Below are 15,623 nucleotides of genomic sequence, written 5' to 3'. Positions count from 1 at the left end.
GGCTAATTGCACCCAAGAGAAAAAGATAGAAAACTAAAACCCCACAATTCAAAACACAAGACCACAATAACCTGTGTTATAGACGCAAAAGTTATCATTTGCGGCTCAGACACCTAGGGAATGTGATGTATATTCTTCACTTACATTATTATTATTTCCCCATATCCCTGGAGTTTCCAGCTATCACAGGCCTTGACAATACTGTAGCTCACCTGTCTTTCTATGCTGCAGAAGTTTTACCATCAGTCTACTTCTCCACTGGAAGCTGGGGGAGGGGGAGACGGTGCTCAGTCTCCTTTATGAAGCAGGTATGATGAGCAAAATAAACAATACAGTCTTTAAAAATGAAGAATTATAAAACAGTACATTACCAGTCTTGGGAGTTTTTGTGACCTTAAACAAGTCATTTGATACCTCTTTACTGTCCATCAGGGGTCAGCAAACTTTTTCTTAAAGGACCAGATAGTAAATAGCTGAGGCTTTGTAATCCATACCACATGTAACACTCAAGTCTGATGTTATAGCACAAAAGCAGCCATAAGCAATACACAAATGAATGGCATGGCTGTGTCTGAATAAAACTGTAATTAAAAAAATAGTTGGTGACCTCAATTTGACCAACCCCTGTTCTGGGTCCCTTATCTGTAAAATGGGTACTAACATATACAAGAACTGATGTTCTCCACTGCTGAGCAGATTAGACTAGTTCACAAATGGGGCAGTGTTTCTACTTCAGAAAGGGTAAGGCAATAGGAAAGTCCCTAATGAAACCAGGAGTCATTTGATGAATATGTTTGTCTTCTCTTAATGTAATGAAAAAGCTATATATCACTGCAGTAGCAACAGTATATTTAACCCACTTGGACAATTTTTTAATGATGGCATATTTTAAGATTTAACACAGCTATCATCTCTTGAATTCCTTTACAAACTCAAGACACACATTATATAGTTTCTTAATGTTGCAAGGGGTGGGAGGTTGAGAAGGTGTATCTCAATTGTTTAGGAAAAGAAGCATCTAGTTCAGTGATGGCGAACCCATGACACGCGAATTCATTTTTTTGGTTGATTTTTCTTTGTTAAATGGCATTTAAATATATAAAATAAATATCAAAAATATAAGTCTTTGTTTTACTATGGTTGCAAATATCAAAAAATTTCTATATGTGACACAGCACCAGAGTTAAGTTAGGGTTTTTCAAAATGCTGACACGCCGAGCTCAAAAGGTTCGCCATCACTGGTCTAGGTAGACACAGACAATTGCCCTCTGGCAGGTCTTTTGGGATGCTTAGGTAGCCCTTCCAGACAATACAAATGTAAGATAAAGCAGTATGCATTGTTTATTAGGGTGCAGCAAGAACTGGGAGGCTAATGCTTCCTTCTGGTGAGCAGGGAAGTATCCTATATAATAAAAGCCTAATATGCTAAGTGTCTGACCATTCATTCGACCATTCAACCAGCTGCTATAATGCGCACTAACCACCGGGAGGCAGACGCTCTGCCGGTAAGTTAGCTTGCTGCTGGGGTCCAGCCGATCAGGCCTGAGAGAGCGGGCTGGACACGCCCTGGAGTCCTCCCACAGTCCCTCCCTGGCCCCAATCGTGCACCAATGGGGTCCTTCAGCCTGGCCTGTGCCCTCTCGCAATCCAGGACCCCTCGAGGGATGTCCGCAGACTAGGCCAAGGGACCCCACTGGTGCATGAATCTGTACACTGGGCCTCTAGTAATTACATAAAGACCATATCAGTCAGGACTGGCAATAACAAGAATCTGAATGTCTCCATGGCTTAAAAGACAGCAAAGGTCATCTTTGCTTCATGCTACATTAACATCTAGGGTTAAGGAAGATGACTCTGTTCATTGTGGGCATTCAGGGGCCCAGCCTGACAGAAAGACAACCTGACACAGGCTTCCATGATCAAGACAAAGGCACAGTAACCATGCAGAACTTCCAATGAGCACACTACACTTCCACTCACACTTCATTGGCCAAAGCAAGTCACAAGGCCAAGCCTGACATAAATATGATGAGGAAATAAATTCCTTCCTGTGCATGATTACATCTCACTTGTGAACAGCAGTGTCTACACCATAGGGACCAGAGGAGTTTCTTAGTGCAGCGGTTGCCAACCTTTCAGACCTCACGGACCACCAATGGCCCATGGACCACCGGTTGGCGACCTCTGTCTTAGTGGAAAGAATAAAGGCCCTGTCTTGTTTGCTTCTGAGATGTAAGCTTATCGGAAACTCTCTATCCTACTGGGAGGATATCGAGCTGGAAAGGGCAGAGAAGGCCTCGAAGAGCGGCTCACCGTGAAGAAAGGAAAGTCAGGATCAGACCCAGGTTCCATTCCAGGGCCAAGAGGATCCTGGCAAAGGGCTGGTTCTGATACAAGGCAGGGCGAGCAGCTCTCTAAGCTCAGCCCTGACATGTAAGGATCAGCAGTACAACAGTATATTAACCCACTTGCTGCAACCCTGATGCCTGATCAGGAAACTAGACTTGCATTGGCTCCATGGACAAGACAGAGCTGCCTGACTTTCGAGAGTAACCTTTCACAGAGGGACAGAACATCAGAGAGCAAGGTCCTGGGTCTGCTGGTTCCCCATCAGAGAGACTCTGCTTCACTGTCTCCCTGCTGGGAGTCAATCTGGGGGAAGGTGAGGTAGACCTCCAAAATGATTCTGGAGCAGTGAGCACGATCTGACCATACCCGAGGCTGGTGAAAGGTTCTTACCAGTTACACGGGGAGGAGAGTCTAGCCTTTTTTTTCTTCATTTGTTTCTCAGTCACAGTGTGAGCTGGTCTGAAGAATTTCCCTCTCCCGTTGAATCTGTGAGACCAGGGTTTCACCCACTCCCAAGTGAGAATATAAAAGCAGTATGTTCACCTTCTGGCTGGGAGCAGAGAGGATTCGTGCCATGAAAGCACTAAACACATTGAAGTCTTCGGAAAACAATAAGGAGACGGACCTCCAACGCTTTCAGACAAAGCGAAGAAGCTGTGGTTCAAGGTACAGCCAGAGGGGCACCTTTTTAAAAACGTTTTTATTGATTTTTTAGAAAGAGGGGAAGGGAGCGGGATAGAGAGATAGAAACATCCTGCCTGCCCCCTACTGGGGATTGAGCCTGCTACCCAAGCACAAGCCCTGACTGGGAATCCAACCAATGACCTCTTGGTTCCTGGGTCGACACTCAACCACTGAGCAACTTCCAGCTGGGCCAGAGGGGAACCTTTTCTAACCCTGAAAGCCACACTCATGGTTTCCTGTTCCACCTGCCCGTCATCTACTGCTGACCTCAGCTCACTTCATGGATTCCAATCAGACTGAAGTAAAAACTCAGTTCCAAGATAGGGGGCGCCCTTCTTTCCTCACTTTCTCACACCTTATCTACTCTCCCAGGTGAGTCTGTACATCCGGCCCCAGACACGCTCCTCCTAGAGCAGTGCGGCTTACTGTAAAGTCTCTAAGCTTTGAGCACAACTTCTGCCCCACGAGCTGTGTGGCTTTGGAAAACCGTTTCCCCTCTCTCAGACTTGGTATTCACATTTGTAAAAAAAAAAAAAAAAAAAAAAAAGTATTATAATAATATCTACTTCATAGGGCTGCTGTCAGTATTAAATAAATTAAACCTAAGACATTCAGGGGAGTGTCTGACATGTGATAAATTGCTATAGCAGCAGCTACCATAATCATGTTTATCTCAACACTCTTTCACGTTAGCAAGTCTCTCCTCTTTCCTGCATTCCTGGAAGATAATGGAATTACTATTTATTAAACAACTATTATATATCAGAATAATAATATATTTAATCCCTTACATGTATTAATGTAATCTCGTTTAGTCTCCGCAATAGTCATACAGAGCAGACATGATTGTGCCTATCTTACAGATGAGAAAACTGGGGTTTGGCTTAAGAAACATCCATGGGGGGGAAAGGAGACATATGTAATACTTTCAACAATAGAGAATTAAAAAAAAAGAAAAAGAAAAGAAACTTATCCAAACTCACGCTAGAAAGGAACCTAGTGCTGACTCTGACTTGACTGTGTTCTTTCACTAGAGTGTGCAGCTTCTGCCCTTCCCTCCCTGATTCAAACAGAGCATGAGGAGGGATGAGGGTGAGAGAAGAGAGGCCTCTTTGACTGATGAGCCCTTGTACCAAAAGAAGAGAGCAGGGAGGAAGGGCAGCGTGGCAGAGGAGGGGGTGCAGAACAGCCTGGGGGGTGGCAGTGTGATCTCCTAATCCCCTGAGGACCTACCTGTGGCTGTGTTCTTTCTCAGCCAGGAGAGGACAAACGTATCCCTTGTGAATATCTGTCTAAAGTTCGCCTCTGCCCTCTCCACACGCCAGGCCCCTATCGCACATGCCCAGAGACCCTCGCTGAACCTTCTGCCCCTTCCAACCTTCTTCCCGACTGGAGACACACGCCCATCTACATTTAACAGGCCTGCCTGAGTGTTAAAACAAAGCAACCCAACCAACGGAAACCTCCTTGAAACGTACCCCGGGATGTGCGTGCTGTCGGGCTCCCAAGTCTCCTGAAACCTGCAGGCGGGGATGCAAGTCAGGAGGACTGGATCCCGTCATGACTGTCACCTCTCACTGGGTCAAGAGCCCCCAAGCTTGAGAAGACCCCCCTCCCCCCCGAGTTCACCCTGGAAAGCAGGACGCCATCTCGGTGACCCTCCACCTCTAAAAGGCAAGTTCCCAATCAAACCTCTCCCCAGTGAGGCGTCCCAAACCTGCCCCTCATCAAATAGTGCTGTCACACTCACGTTTCCATTTCGGTTAAACGGACCCACTTTACAGAGGAAAAGTGGCCAACTTTAATGGGGGAGGGAGATGGTTTGTCATTCAACCTCAAATGTCCAAATAACTAAAGTTGAGTAAAGGCCACTGGGATTTGGAAAGACCGTGGCCAAGTTTCAAATGCTTCATTTTATGTATAATACAAAGCAAAGCTCTTGTTCTGAAAATACAATAAGCAGAAAACCAAAATAAAGGGAGGGGAGGTTTTATGCCAAAACAGAAAGTGAGAAAATGCTTGAAAAAAAACCAGAGTGTAAAGAGGGGAGCACCTGATGCCTGGTGATAACAGGACAGCTGTGGTGCTGGCAATACTTGCTCCTAGGTTTTATCATTCTTCTCAAGTTACATAGGAGAGAAGTGAAAAATATTCTCTCAGGGAAGGGGGCAGGGGGAGAAGGGGTCCTCATATATGGTGACAGGAGAAGATGTGACGTTGGGTCGTGGGCACAGGTGCAATATACAGATCTTGTGACATAGAAGCCCACACCTGAAACCTATATGATCATGTTGACCAATGTCATCCCAATCAATTTAATTTTAAAAAACAAAAAGTAAACCAATGAATGCATAAATAAGTGAAACAATAAACTGATGTTTCTCTCTCTCTTTCATTTCCTGCCTCTCTAAAATAAATAAAAGAAAAATTAAAAATGAATAAAAAGAAAAAGAAAAAAGAATATTCTCTCCTAAAAGGGGAAAGAGAAGACCAGTCGGGGCCATCTATTCCACACCAGTCCCTGTGGCAGGTGCTTCCATACTTCGCTCACGGACTCCTCGCCCCCAGCCTACGGGAAAGGACCTCTGCTATAGATTGAATGTGTCCCTCCAAAACTCACATGTTGAAATCCTAACCCCCAAGATGGTGGCATTTGGAGATGGGGCCTTTGAGAGGTGATCAGGGCATGAGAGTGGAACCCTCAGGAATGGATTAGTGCCTTTATAAGAGACCCCCACAGAGCTCCCTTGTCCCTTCCACCAGGTGAGGACACAGCAAAAAGGCCCTGCCTGCAAATCAGGAGGCGGGCCCCCACCAGACACCGACTCTGCTGGCGCCTTGATCTCAGATTCCAGGCCTCCAGAACTTCGAGGAATAAATTTCTGTTGTGTATAAGCCCAGAACTGCGAGGAATAAATTTCTGTTGTGTATAAGCCACCCAGTCCCTGGCATTTTGTTTGAGCAGCCTGAGTCAATGAAGATAATCTCTGTCCTTAGTTTTGAGAACGAGAAACTCAACTCTGTAGAGGTCACAGTGACGCTAAAGCCACTCAGCCGGGCAGACGCACCTATGAAATGCAAGTCTCCAATTCCACAGGCAGTGTTTCCAGCCAGGAGATCGTGAAGAAGAGCTAAGACAACAGGACAAAGAGCTTACAATTAGAACACAGTTTACGTGTATAGTCGACATCAGTTAGCTTTGCCGCCCAGTATCCATTCCCCACGCTTTCAGTTAAATAAAAGCCACGCTCAGCAGGCACTGATGTCTTACTTCCCTGGCTCCAGGGGCAGAAAATTATGATCCCACCGGGCCATCGGCACCCTGACCTTCATCAAGCAGAGAATCAGGAACAGCTCGATCCACCTGTTCAAATGAAACAGGTCTGCTCTCTGGGGCATTGGCTTCTATTTCAGGCAGCTGTCCCCATGTGGTGGCAAAGGTGGCCACCAGCAGGCCACCTACCTGCCTACCAACACATTTTTTTTAAATACTTGCTCCAGTAAAAGTCCTGTGCTGATGCTGACTTGACCCCCTTTAGTCAAATATTCTTCGAAACAATGGGGTTGCCAGATAAAATACAGGTTGCCTTATTATAGTAGAGGTTCAGATAAAAGACAGTATAAGTGTGTTCCACAAAATACATGAGACATACTTATACGAAAAAAAAAAAAATCCTAATTGTTTTTCTGAAGATCCAATTTAATAGTCATCCAATTTTGTTTTAGTTGGTTGTTGGTGGTGTTGCTTTGCTAATTCTGGCAACACTGAGAGCCAATCACTGTGGCCAGGACGGGTGGGACAGAAGACTCCAGGCCAGAGCTGGAGTGCATGCCTTCCCCACAGCACGGCACGTAAGGAGGAGAGTGAGGTCTACTTCATCTAAGCCTCATGAACTGAGATGGAGAGGATAGCTCCCCCCACCCCGAAAAAAAGGAGGCACCCCTCCCAGGAGAGACGGAATGGCTGTCTGGCGGCCGAAAACAACAGATGCACACTAGAATGGAAGTGGGTGCCTGAGGAAGCGGAGCATATGTTTTGGGCGGGGGCGGGGGGCCTGTGGGCCAGCTAAGTGGGAAAAAGAGAAAGCCTGAACCAACTCCTCTCACCCTTCCAAGTCTGTGTTTTTACCCACACACACTTGCCAGGCGGCTCTAAGAAAGCAACAGCTGTGGAAACTGACAGTTTACAGTTGTGATACATGGCATTAGTAAAGTATTTCAATTAAAGTCCTATCTAACTAAAAAACAAGAAGTCATCCCTGAACAAATAAATTAGTCCTTCCATTTGTGGAGCCTTCGAGTGGAAGATGTCAGCACCTGCCTGCTTTGCTCCCCCACATCCACCCCCCCCTACCCCCCCCCCACCCCACCCCCCCCTGCATTGTTTTGCTTTCCTTCTGAGAAGAGCGCCTCATACAGAGGCGTGGGGACAGGGCATTGTTTCAGCTGGGGAAGAGGCAATTCATAAGGACGCAGCCGGAAAAACAAAATCTGTAAGGAGGCATTGATTTCATTCCCTTGGGTTATTTCTTAACGACTTAAATCCTAACTCGGTTTCCCATTTGCCTGTGATTTCCCTTATTGTGTGTCAGGAGAGAGGGCACTGACAAGGAGCCTTCCTGTGGGGTCCCATCCGCAGTGGGGGGAGGAGGCGGGCATAGGGCTGTGTTCTGTTCCCAATCTCCATGGCATGTCTTCCCCAAGATTCTTTATCCCCAGTTTAGAAAGTCATTCGCCTGCAAAAACGAATGGCCTGGAGAAATGACTGAGCCCCTTTCTCTCCCAGGGGCAGAGGCAGCGCAGCCCCCGCCGCAGGGCCCCACCAAGCGCTTCAGGCCTTACACACACACACACCCCCTCTCCTGCCCACAGCCCCTCCTCCCAAAGAAATCACATCCTTTTCTCCAAATTCCCCACTTCAGCTTGATTTTCAGCAGATCCTTTCTCCTGCCAGTTAGTAATTCAGGACTAATTAGGTGATTGCTTTCATTGACGGTAGCAGCCGGGAGGGGGGATGAAATGGCATTGTCCCTATCCTAGTCGGAAAAATAAATTACGCCCATTGTTACTGGAGATCTTATTTTTTCCCCCCAATCAAGCAAATTAGCAGCTTGGTTCATTTTCCCAGCATTCACTCCTGAGCAGACGGCAGCGCCCTGGAATGTGGCTTAGAGCTGTGTGGTCAGTACCATTGTTTGGGGCTGTTTGTGCCAACAATGAGAGGAGCCGGCTGTCTCCAAAAGACAAGTGGCACTTGTCTTGCTCAGGCCAAGGAGCCGCTGTGAGCTTCCTTCAGCCCGGCCTCTGTGGAAGGTGTACACCGCCACCTAGTGGAGATTGAGGCTCAGTGCAATGCGTTAGTTATCCCGGTTTTTGCTTGGGACCAGTGAGGATTAGCAATAATGCTTCTTGTAAATTACTAAAGATAAGGAAGATTCTTTACCTCTCCAGGAGTGAGAAAATGTTTGCCCCAGGGACCGAAATGCACGTGCAACCCAATGCTTACATAATGTCTCTTTCATGAATAGCTCTCCTTGGTCCCGTCAGGTCCAAGATGGGATTGTTACCAGCTGAGCAATAGATAGTCACAGGCTGGGTCCTAAAACGGGTAGGTGGGGAGTGTGAACACCCATAGGAAGCAGGCTCCTCTATCTCTGCAGCCTCTCTGTCACCCCTCATCTCACCCACAGCCAGCCCGATGCCAAAGAGCACAGGTAGAGGCATTCAAAAGCTGGCTTGCTCACCCAGAGGCTCTGCCACTTATGAACCCGAAGCCAGGAGTGCAATCAAATTGTAAGACTCTGCCCAATGTTGGTGTTGAGGGGGCTTCCCATTCTCCCACCCGGACAACAGACAGACACGTTGCTGCCATTCTCCTTTCCACTCATTCTACCCATATAATGAGCATGCTTGTTTCTCCTATTTCACCAGGAGAGCCATGGTTTTCATGGCGGTTGTGTGCAAAAAGGAGAGCATTAGGAGCAAATGGACCCCACCCAGTACGGGAGGGCTTGGGGGCGGTGATTCTCAACCATTGGCGATTTTGCCCCAGGACACATTTGGCAATGTCCTGAAATATCTGAGATGGTCACAATCCCAAATAAAAATCCTACAACACACAGGACAGCCCCTCACAACAAAGAACTACGCAACCCAAAGTGTCACCAGTGCCAAGGCTGAGGAGGCCTGGTTTAGGGTAACAAAGCCTGGCCTCCGGGAACAGGGTTACAATAACACTGATTGTCCTGAATGAGCCGCACAGCAAGGGATTGGATAATTCATCCTCCCCCGAGTCAGTATTGACCACCTTTTTTCTTCTTTTGACTCTTCGATTTTAAACATAATTTAGCTGTCTTTTTTCCCCCCCTGTGCACTGCTGGGAAGAGAAAAGATTAGAAAGGGGGAGGGGGCAGGCGACAGAAAAGAAGGATTAGAAGCATGACCTGTTTCTCCTGGAGACATTCGGCACAGTCCTCTCTCAGATGTGCTTTGTGACCGAGCAGGGTACAATTAAAAGCACAATAATTTGCTTGTTATTCAAGTCAGGCATTAGTCCGGGTAATGGCGTGCTTGGTGGAGAGATGGATTTCCTTGTTAGGAGCTAAGCACAGGATTAGCTGAATTCTCCATGGAGAAATCTTGATTTGTTCAAGGTCTTTCATGTTTTCTACAGAGAAGGGATTATGTCTTCTTAAAGAGGGGCCTTGCTTAAAAAGCTACAAAGTACAAGAAAAGGATTTAGGGCAGAGGGGCCTGTGGTTAAGTAGCTGAGGGGTACAGGGAATTTTAGAGCGAAGGATTATTTAAAGCCATAAAGTTCAAAAAATAATTGGTTTAGCACTACTGGGTCAGTGCCGGCGAGGACGCTGCAAAGGCAGTTAAGCATGAGCTAATATTCATTTTACTTTGGCTAATTATTGCATGAATCCAGGAGAGAGGGGAAAGAAAACATGCCCCTCCCTGGAAATCAGGGTGTGCGCTGTTTTGCATTCTTTGCCTTATAGGCACACTTGTCTGTTGGGGTGCCCAGATCCAGGCCTCACAAGGGCCTTCCTAGGTAAAACACGGGAAAATTGTTCCGCCTGCTCGGCTATCCTGGCGACCAAGCAGAAGCCACTATCAGTTTTAACTCTGTTGATATCATTAGCCAGAGAGGCCATGAAATTAAAAAATAATCCTGACTGCCCCAAGGCCCTGCTAAGCCTAAATCGGGGGCTCTCCTCAACTAGGGGCAACATACCCCCATCACCCGGGGGGCATGTGACAGTGCCTAGAGGCATTTCTGGTTGTCACAGCTGGGAGGTGTTACTGGCATCTAGAGAGGAGGGGCCAGGGATGCTGCTAACTAGCCTACAATGCAACAGCAGAGCCGCCCAACAAAGAATTATACAACCCATAAGGTCCCCAGTGCCAAGGGTAAGAAATCCTGGTCTAGACAAAGGCAATTTTCCCGCCTTGGGTAGGTCAAGGTTTTCAGAATCCTCCCTTCCTCATATCTATAATTGACAAGCAATCAGATGACACACTTATGCAGGAAATAAAGTGATGCAGAGAGAACTTGCCAGGGAAGAGCCGCCTGCCAGCGTTATCCAAGGCGCGTGGTGGTACCTGCCTACTCCCTCCCATGATTCCCACACACCCAAGAGAGAAGAAAGCCACGTCTCTGCAGCCTCCCCAGGTTCAGAGCTCTGTGGACTCTCACTCCCTTGTCTGAGGTTACTCATCCTTCCCTGCATGAAGTATGTTCAGTTAAGTCGTTTGTCCTGCAGCTTCAAAGGAGTTAAGAGCCGGCAGCTACGAGATGCCCATTTTCTCCCTGGTGAATGATGATTTCCCTCATGAGGGAGGTTAACGCCTGGGATGGAAGCTTCCGTGATGTTCGTTAAGGCCAAGAGGCTGTGAATCAGGACTATTCCAAGGCATGGCCATCAACCCTCTGGGAGACCTCAAGATGCACTTAACCTCCTTTTGCACGAGCTGGGGATGAGATGCGTTGCTAGTGTGGAGGCTCAAACACTGAGTCCTCATGTTCACTGCTAAAAAAGATAAGTTGCTGACAAGTCCTTAGCAGTGCATCAAAGCATCACTTCTGATAAAATGTGAGTAATTTCTTTAATGTTAATGTCATAAATGATTGACTGCAACTTTGGAAACCCCTCATTTAATTTCTTGGCTTCTTCCACCTGTAACAGTCTTTGCCTATGACACGCTTATACAAAGTCAGTGTGCTCCTAGCCTATCAGTCCTATTATCTAACCTGTGTTGGTCTCATTAAAGGCAGACAAAGCCCAGAGGCGTAATTTGGAGCTGTCTCTTTTTTCTCTAAATGAATGGGCTTTTGCTCAAAGAACACAGACTTATGCATCTGGGTTTAAACACACACATACACAAAAAGCATTGTTTATAGCCTGACACTAGGCCTGGGTATCTCCATTTGTGATTCTAGGCACCCATGGCTTCAATCACCACCTCTCCCTCTCTGTGAAATGTCTGCAAAGTACTAACTACCTTGCAGTGTGTGGATGGGGAGAGATCCACACCAATGTATAAGGCATTTTCCTCAGCACGCATTACACATGTCATCAGATGAGAGGAATCCAGGCTCAAAGTGACATATGCCCAATATTTAAGTCATTCAGCTTTAGTTCAAATAGCAACTAATCCTAACATTCTTGGGGCTTTTAACTACCTACTCCTTGCATAATATCACCTCAGGCCCAACTCAGTCTGTATAAGTCACACCCCTTCTGCCTCGTTGGCAACGTTCACTCGTTCACTGACAAATATTTATTGTATCTATCATGTGTGTGTCCAGCACTAGGCAGAGAATATGAAACGCTTAAAATCCAAACATTAAGTATAGATTCAAATACCAAAGACAAAGACTACTAAAGCAATTTAGAGGTGGGCTGGAACGGTAAGAAGAGACTTCACCGATTAAGTGAGGCTTAGGATGAAGAACAGATGGGGTTTGGACAGTCAGCATGGAAACTGGAGAAAATCCAACTGGGCCAAGAAAACAATGGGCATTATATTTTGGGGACAGGGAAGAGACTGGGAAACAGAGAAGGTGCTGTAAGGGAGGTTCTTGGGTTGGATTATAGACATCTAAATAAAGCATTCCAGCTTTACTCTGTGGTACTAATGTGCTACAGGATTTATTTCAGTATGAATCAAGATGTAATTGCTGCTTTAAGAATTTAATTAGCCCGGCCAGCTTGGCTCAGTGGTTGAGCATCAACCTATGAACCAGAATGTCACAGTTCAATTCCCTGTAAGGGCACATACCTGGATTGCAGGTTTGATTCCCAGTAGGAAGCATGCAGGAGGCAGACGATCAATGATTCTCTCTCATCATTGATATTTCTATCTCTCTCTTCCTCTCCCCTCCTCTCTGAAATCAATAAAAAAAATATTTTTAAAAGAATTGCATTAAACCAGAATGGATTGGAGACCAGTATACTAGTCTACTATTAGATACTATACCAGTGATGGCGAACCTTTTGAGCTTGGCGTGTCAGCATTTTGAAAAACCCTAACTTAACTCTGGTGCCGTGTCACATATAGAAATTTTTTGATATTTGCAACCATAGTAAAACAAAATATTTTTGATATTTATTTTATATATTTAAATGCCATCTAACAAAGAAAAATCAACCAAAAAAATGAGTTCGAGTGTCACCTCTGACATGTGTGTCATAGGTTCACCATCACTATACTATACTATCAGGGAAATAATCTCAATGTAAACTGATGCATTAATCTGCTTGGGCTGCCATAACAGAGTACCACGAACCGGCTTTCTTAAGTAACAGAAATTTACTTTTTCATCGTTCTGGAGGCTTGAAGAACAAAATCAAGGTGCCAGTATTGTTGGTTTCTTCTGAGGCCTCGCTTCCTGGCTTGCAGATGACCTGCTTCTCTTTGTGTTTTCTCGCCGTCTTTTCTCTGTGCATGCACGGACAGAGAGAGGCCATTGTTGTCTCTTCATGTTGTTGTAAAGTACCAGTCCTATCAGATTAGGGCCCCACCTTAATGACCTCTCTTAAGCCTAATAACATCCTTTCAGGTCCTATCTCCAAATATAGTCACACCTGAGGTGAGGGCTTCAACATATGAATGGTGTAGGGCAGTGGTCAGCAAACTGCAGCCTCTTGAGTGTGGCTCTTCCACAAAATACCACGTGCGGGCGGGCATGTACAGTGCGATTGAAACTTCGTGGCCACACTCAAGGGCCAACGAGCTGCATGTGGCTCGCGAGCCACAGTTTGCCGACCACTGGAGTAGGGGACACAGTTCAATTCGTAATAAATGGTAGGAGCTTGGACTAGAATAGTCACCATGGAAATGCAAGGGAAGGAACAGGCAAGAAAGACTATGGAAGGACAAGAGGAACATGTTTATAAAGGACAGAGAGAAAGCAAAGACAACGCTAACATTACCAAGCCGAAAGCACGGGAGGGGGCGGGATGGAGGTGCCCCCCAGAACAAAACAGCCCCCTTGCCGAGCTTAAGGAGCTGCTACTTCCCCTCCCCTCTCCTGCAGGGCGTTTTGTGCATCTTTGCAATGCAAGAACAGCCCATCCTTCGTTATATGAGAATTGTTAGTTCCAAATATACAGAGTTTTAAGGTTGTGCAAGAGACTAGGGAAAATGAAATGAAATTACATAGAGATTTAGACTTCAGCAGAAAAGACCACTATGTTGAACTCTGTTAGACAGGATAATATTCAGTTTCCCCAAAAAAGTAAGAACTGCCACACTCATTCACAACCCAGAGCCAGTTTCAAAGTTGCACAGATGTGTATTCAGTGAACCACAGACAGAAGCCTTAAAGCCCTTTCCTTTGTCATGCAATCACTGAGGTACCTGAGATCCAGTGTCACAGTCCAGACCATCATAATGTCCCATCTGCCAGCGGTTGTGGTAGCTCTTCCTCATTTTAACTAAAGGCTAATCCAATCACAAGCCTGAATATTGTTCACGAGCTGGCTTAGACTGCGTTCCCCAGAGGCAGACCCTGAGATGAAGATCTGTGCATTTGTGACATATTAAATGCATGCTCCCGAGGAGACTGGCAAGGGAATGAAGGAAACAGGACCGAGTCGACAGGAAGCTACACAAAGGTGATTGCTGGCAGGTCCTGCAGAGGGTAGCTTCATCCAGGTCCCTCAGGGATTCTGATGCCGCGTAGGTCTACTCCCTCGTGCTGCCATCACTGGTAAAGGGCTACACCAGAGTGGCTTCCAGGCTCCACAGTAAATCCTCCCATCTCTGTCTGTCTCTCCAAGTGTTCGGGGAAACTCCAGCAGCCCAAGTGCAGCTTTCCTAAAAAGAGCCCGAGGTACATACTTTGGCAGTGGAAGTACATCCAAACCAGTGGGAATGTGGAAACTGTAAAAAGGAATTCAGGGGGATCTGGACAGGCACACGTGCCATGATTCCATAATTCTACTAAAATATGTACAGAGGAAAAGTCATGGATGTGTGGAAATATTTAACTTTCTATGTTTACTAGCTCACAGACTGAAAGGGCTTCTTTTACCTGTGGGCCATGTGACTAGTTCTGGACAACTGCTTGTGAATGGCAGTAATATCTGTCATTTCTGGACCAAAACAATCTGCCCCCACCTGAATCCTGAACAATGGAAGCATGTGTAGAGATGGAAATTCCACCAGATAGAAGCAGCCTTTACCTTTGGAGGAGATTCCCAGACTTGTGTTTGGGGTATTTTATTTTTTATTGAATTTATTGGGGTGACATTGATTAATAAAATTATATATAGGTTTCAAGTGTACAATTCTATAATACATTATAATACATTGTATTGTGTGCTCACCACCCAAAGTCAAGTCTCCTTCCATCAACATTGATCCCCCCTTTACCCTCTCTCTTCTACCTCCCATCACTCCCCCTTTCCCTGGTAATCACCATACTGTTGTCTGTGTCTATAAGGTTTGTATGGTTTTTTGTTTTTGTTTTAATTCCTTCAGCATTTTTACCCAATCACCCAACACCCCTCCCCTCTAGTAGCTGTCAGTCTGTTTTCTGTATCTATAAGTCTGTTTCTGTTTGTTCATTTTGTTCACTTCCTTCTACATATAAGTGAAATCATATGGTACTTGTCTTCTACATATGGTACTTGTCTTTCTCTAACTGGCTTATTTTACTAAACATAATACTCTGCAGGTCCATCCATGCTGTTGCAAAAGGTAAGATTTCCTTCTTTTTTATGGCCAAGTAATATTCCATTGTGTAAATGTACCACAGCTTTTTTATCCATTCATCTACTGATGGGCACTTGGGCTGCTTCCAAATTTGGCTATTGTTAATAACAATGAAATAAACATAGGAGTGCGTATATTCTTTCAAATCAGTGCTTCAGGTTTCTTCAGATGTATTCCCAGAAGTGGAATCGCTGGGTCATAAGGCAGTTTCACTTTCAATCTTTTGAGGAAATTCCATAGTTTTCCACAGTGGCTGGATCAATCTGCATTTCCATCAACAGTGTATGAGAGTTTTTTATCATAAATTGGTGCTGGATTTTAACAAATGGTTTTTCTGCATTTATTTATATGATCATGTAGGT

This window comes from Myotis nattereri (genome assembly GCF_964212035.1).
Source record: "Myotis nattereri genome assembly, chromosome: 12".
In the NCBI taxonomy this organism is placed as follows: domain Eukaryota; kingdom Metazoa; phylum Chordata; class Mammalia; order Chiroptera; family Vespertilionidae; genus Myotis; species Myotis nattereri.
Note: the sequence above shows the minus strand (reverse complement) of the source record.